The sequence below is a fragment of the Aplysia californica genome, unplaced genomic scaffold, assembly GCF_000002075.1.
Source record: "Aplysia californica isolate F4 #8 unplaced genomic scaffold, AplCal3.0 scaffold00006, whole genome shotgun sequence".
Classification (NCBI taxonomy): Eukaryota; Metazoa; Mollusca; class Gastropoda; order Aplysiida; family Aplysiidae; genus Aplysia; species Aplysia californica.
This window is the reverse complement of record NW_004797276.1, coordinates 3,500,825-3,506,763: the sequence shown is the minus strand read 5'-3', so window position 1 is coordinate 3,506,763 and position 5,939 is coordinate 3,500,825. Positions and strand designations below refer to the sequence as shown.

The 5,939-nt window shown below is 40.8% G+C and overlaps 1 long non-coding RNA gene across 1 annotated transcript in view; it reads left to right on the top strand.

Moving 5' to 3' along the window:
* Positions 1-3,767, top strand: part of LOC101854374 — an 8,836-nt gene extending 5,069 nt beyond the window's left edge. Inside the window, exons 3-4 of the long non-coding RNA XR_220059.3 lie at positions 600-655; positions 3,153-3,767. This is a non-coding gene — a long non-coding RNA (uncharacterized LOC101854374). The remainder of the gene's footprint in view (positions 1-599; positions 656-3,152) is intronic.
* The last annotated feature ends 2,172 nt before the right edge of the window (positions 3,768-5,939 follow it).

Below are 5,939 nucleotides of genomic sequence, written 5' to 3'. Positions count from 1 at the left end.
ATGGAACGTTTGTTCACGGCACAGAATTCTCCAATTTTTCTGTTATCACAGTGTAGAATTCTGTGGTGTAGGGTGAACGCGAACCGGGTGAGAATAGAGGTGGCCTCCTGGAAAATGGATGAGGCCCCTCCCTTGGAAAATTGAGAAGCTGGGTTGGCAGTCACCCAGTATTATAGTCATCTATTGTTTGAAGACTACTACAAAATGTACATTTGCTTTCATTTATAGACATTTTGGCTTTTTATCATTGGTAGATTGGCTTTTTTGGGGGGATCATTCTTGACGTGCAGCGGCCTGATTTTTCCCTTGAATTGGGGTCTTGAAAAAAGGGTTTGGTGGGGACCCTGGATTTAGATCTAGATCTAGACAGTTTTTCAAGAGTCCATCATTGCCATCAAGATTGTTTTTGAACAAGTGAAACTTACTTTTACTTTGGAGATTTCACTTAGAATCTAGATCTAGTCTAGATTCTAGATCTAGATTATTTAGATCTATCACCAGTTACGACTTCAAGATTAATTTATTACTGCAGTGCTGCTCAAATTGCTGAACTACTATTGTGCACACCTGGATCTATAAATATTTTGAATTTTTTTCAGTGGCGAAAGAAGCGTATGAGGAGGCTGAAGAGGAAAAGGAGAAAGATGAGGGCGAGGTATGTTATTGTTGTCTGCTGTTCAGAACATTCAGTTTGCTTTCAATTTTGAGGGGAGGGGTAGGCCTATAAGGTCCCAACCCTTCCTCATTTTAACCACATTCTAAATACATGAAGCTACAGCGAGCACCTAGCACATCTCTATGATTGGCCCAAATGTAGATGACGCATTTCCGCCATCTATTTTTGTTGTCTTCCGTGGCTTCCCTCGCCAGTTGACTAGCAGATCAGGGTAAATTTTTAGGGAAGGCGCTATTTGCAACGCCGTGTTCTTAATAGCTCCCGTGCTCCCAGTACAAGATCAAGTAGCCGTCGTTTCTTTATTTGTAAGTATTGTTGTGGATTTAAGTTGAATATAAGCTGTCAAGTTATTTAGATGTAGACTAGAATCTAGAGATCAAGTCAAGCTGTTATATAAAAAGCTATTATTGTAAAAAATTCTACACCTTATGCTGATTATGGTGCAAATGAACACAAGCAGAAAACAGTTAAAAAACTACAAAAGCAACAAGTTATGATAATTAAGGGGGGAAATTGTTGTTCCGTCGGAAAAAGTTTTTAAAAAAAATAATTCAGGACCGGGATTTGGTCCCACGCTCATAAAATGACGGCATGACTTCATATGCAGACGCGCTCTCCATTCGGCCATCAGAACCCACAACCAAAGGTAGATTATGCTCTATATTTGACACTGCGTTTTATTTAGCACTGGCGCTAATGGCACCGCGGTGTTGCAAATAGGTAGCCTACTTCCAATTTTTAGTTCACTCCCTCACACAGATGCACTGCTTTGGGGGTCAAACTGCAGTGCTGTTAGCTGCAGGTCGCACTAAAAGCCACTAAAACTATCGCAAATCAATTGTTTTAAAGAAAATGTCAAATCTAACTAAAATATCAAAGGGGTTAAAACAGGAAACCCCTCAGATTTTCTTTTACCGGAGGGGGGGGGGTAGGAGCTGGAACACGAAAACAACGAAACACACACACACACCCATGTATATTGGTCCAAAACACGTGTTAAAACTGGTACAAGGGGGCAGGTGCTGGAACACGACACGTCTATCTCGATTATTTCAAAAACTTACTTTGTGACGGAAATTGAGCTGATGTTCGTGGTGTTAAGTGCATTAATATATATAGTTTTTAAAAAATGGACAACTGGTATCTAGCTTTGGGGGGGGGTAAAAAAAACAACCTAGATTTAGATCTCACGAGAGACAATGTACGTAAACCTGACCCCGTAGCTTCATGCAAAAAACAAAACAAAAAAATTGTGAAATTATGCGATTCTGTTAATTTTAATAAAGAATGAAAAGGAAAGTAATGTGTAGTGTACAACTTAGAGGCGAAGGTAAATTTATGGAACGAGAGTTGCCGAGGTTGTTGAAAAGATAGGCTAACGCAAATTAGTACAACAAAAAACGAAGACAGCGAGATCTAGTCAACAGTTACTGTTGAGGGAAACCTGTGAGTCATGGGGGAAGCCCTGGAAGACGACAAAAATAGATGGTGGAAATACATCTACATTTAGGCCAATCACATAGGTGTGCTAAGTGCTCGCTGTAGCTTCATGTATTCCAAATCCAAACTAATTTTGGTCCCTCTGACCTCATGTCATGCCACACTTCCGGGGGAGGTGGGGTTTTGGGATAGCTGTTACCCCACCCGTGTGGGCACTGGGTTGTGTAGGTGTGAATTCTGTGTTGCTAGTCTTCAAAGCGCTCTAATTGTGCTTGTTATTGTTACAATCTCTTCGGGAGACGTGGTCTCTGCCTAACTCCATAGACATATACACGTACGCAATAGGAAATTTTAAAAAGGCAGCAATGCCAATTGCCCGCTGCGCCTTGGTCCGGAAATCGGAATCAGAACGGACTGTCTTCTTAGATAGTATCGGGAAAACTCGTTTTCGAAAATAAATGAAACTGCAACCAATCGGAGGAAGGGTTAAACTAACGACATACCAGCGAACGATTTCTTGAACCAGTGAAATTGCCGTGTTTGTGCGGATAAAGCAGCGAGGTTTTTCCTTGACACTCGTGTACCAAACCAAACTCCTTTTATTGCAACAGAAAGTTTTATAGGAGCATGAATCCAAATTTTTAACTTAAAAGCGTAAAATCTACAGCAAGTTCTAAATTATGATGGGAATAAAGGTGACACTATTGAAGCCTCAGGGTCTGATGTCATGAACGTGCCAAGAGACAGCAAGGTGAGACTGCTGGCATGGCTAATGAGCTTAGCTGAAAGGAAGTGCAGACAGTAGATGCACACGTTTGTGTATAATATAGCTGGTGATCTGTGGGTTAAATTTTTAATGTGACTGCTTTTATTCTTTCCCATGTTGTTGGCGGATGCTCAGTTCTTGTGAAAAATCTATCTTCCATTCTTTTTTTGTTTGTTGCTCGTAACACCCTCAGTCTACAGCACTTACATAGCCTAATGTCTTGAATGCTGTAATACTCTTACTAAACCAAAAACATTTTCCCCTGGACAGATCAAAGTAAGCTGTACCTCAGGTCACTAGTTCGGCAAGTGTGAATTGAGACTGCATTGGCCGGGTCTTCTGTGAGCTTCCTGCCACCTCATCCTCCTGTCAGCTGGACCGGAGAGACTACTTCTTCCATTACAGACACCACAAGGACAGCGACTCGTACCTGCAGGCTAGCCCCCATCAATTCATCATCATCTTCGGCAACAGCAGCTCCAACAGCAACAATTACAGGGTGGTGTGGGCTGCAGGTTGCTGTATCTGAAAAGCTTCCGCATTGGGTGCTCCGTCCTGTGTGACCCTTGTGGCGAATGTTGACCAAGGTTGAGGCAAAACAGCGACATTCTGACTGGTTATGATGGTTTCTGTTGTCTGTCGCTGGTCTTGTCACTTTGGATGGTTGAAGACTTTGTTGTCTATACTTTAGGGTAACGGTCATAAGGGCTTGAGTTAAGAGCACTTGCTTTTTTTAATCTCAAGTCTGAACTTTTGCCTCAATGTGCTGATAACCACATGGTGTATTCAGGACACAGGTTCTTCTTGGAATTATTCTTTTGAACATTGAAGATGCGGAGTTTGCAGTTTTACTTTATGCTTGTTAATAAATACATAAAAATGTTATTCTAGTGTTTTGTTTTTTATTTTTTCTTTGTTGGTTCTTCATGTTTGCTAAAAATGACGCCGAGTTCTTTCTCTGTGTGTGTAGCCTAATTTATTTAGCTTTTTTAGCAATATCTTTGTGAACTGGTGCATGATTCCCTGTATGGACCTCTCTGTTGACCTCAACCCCTTGGCGCTCGTATGACTTTATGCAGTTGCGAGCGCCATAAAATTTCTACTTGAACTTTATAATTTAAAAAAAGAGTGCAGTTTGTGCAAAATTAGACGCAAGGAAAAATTTAAAGCATATAGGCCTACCTACTTGGTCACTGCTGTGATACTACTGATACATGAAGAAAAGTGATCTTTTTTTCAATGTAGGTCATATCGCGACCTTAGTGCTTTCTTGTATTCTCCATTTTTAATATAACATTGACAACAGTTCATAACAGAGTGAGCTTAAGGTTACATTTTCACTATTTTAAAAAATGAAGCATTGTCATTGAGGTGGACCGAGAATGAACCCAGTCTTTTTCCTCAAGAACTGAGGTCACTTCAATAAAAAGCTGTTGCAATCACTGTGATTATGCTAGCACTTGTGGGAATTTCTTCCTCATGTGTCCTACCTAGGGTGAACAAGTTTGTTAAGATAGCTTTTTGGCATTGTGAATGTCACTTTCAGATTTTTTTCAATTGGAGAAAGAACAATGTGGGTTGGCGGGTGCACTGGTGTGGTTTGCTTCTTCTTTCTTATCAAACATCTCTATCGTCCTTATCTACACTTGTTTTTGTTTGTTACTCTCTTGTAGCACCTTAAATCTTCTGGCGCTCATCATATGACCTTATGCTGTTGCGAGTGCCGTAAAACCTCTTACTAAACTTCTGTCGTCCTGATGTCTCATCCTTCTTTTTTCTTGTTTGTTGTTACTTGTAAACTAAAACCTTCGGTACCTATGACCTTGTGTTGACAAATGCCGTATTAACAGTCCTGGCTAAAACTGCTCTGAATGTCACTTTCTTTACTGATTTAGATTTTTGGTTTGATTGAAGAAGTGAATGGTTGGGTGCTCTGTTGTGGTTTGCTCCTTTCCTACCAAAGGTCTATCATCCTGATTTCTCCTTTTTTTGTGTTTGTAATACAGTGGAAACCTGATGTAACAACAGGGATGGCGGGAGTAGAGAAAATGTCCTGTTAGATATCTATATCCGATCCCTGTTAAATCAGAAATGCAAGAAAATTAAGCATTTGTTGACTATCCAGCTGTAGGCCTACTTATTCATGAGTATTTCCCTTGCCACAAGTAGGCCTACCCACGAACAGGTTTTGGAACCAATTTTCTCCTTGCCTCCTTAAAAACCACATCAGAAAATCTTGGTCTACATCATCTGCATCGGGTAGTCTCATCTTTCGATCCAGAGCAAACTTTCCATGGAGTATGCTTCCATTATTTTCTCTCTATCCTTGATAATGGTGTGAATCGACCCTTGTGGAATGTAGAACTGATGACAAATCTCTGCCAGTCGAGCTTGCTTTTTGTCAACACAGCCTGGATGATTTCGTATTTTTTGTATGCCAAATTTGTCTGTTCCATTTGAAAGGCCTATCCACTGAGCATTTTGGTACCATCCTTTAACCTCTGTCAATTTTAAAGAAAATGGTAGTTGTTTAAAATTTGTTAAGCCAGTCACTGTGTCACTGGCTGCAACCCCATGGTTGACGGACAATAAATTAAAAGAGTACCAAGTGCACCAAACATCTCCACATTAACAGAGTACAATCACTATAACAAATATATATATGGAGCCTAATTTTTTTCAAGACAGATCATTACAAGTAGCCTACAGTCCGTGCCGGCTATACTATAAGCACGTTTCGGACACAAGCACGCTAAACGGCTCTTACCGAATTTTTGCTATAAATTACACGCCTTTATTAAGCACGGTCGGGTAACTTCGGACGCTTCATTACAAGACAGTAAATACTTTTATGATGACCCATCGAAGTTCGAACACAGTCTACGTACACCGCAGCAGTGGAGTGTGTTAAGAGAAACACACAGAACGCAAGTGATAGAGACACACACTCACACGGGCGGAGAGGAAGGCAGAGAGGTGAACACAGCCGCGCGCGTGGATATAGGATCTAGCCTAGGGCAAAGTTACACACTGACTAAAAAATATAAAGGGAGGCTG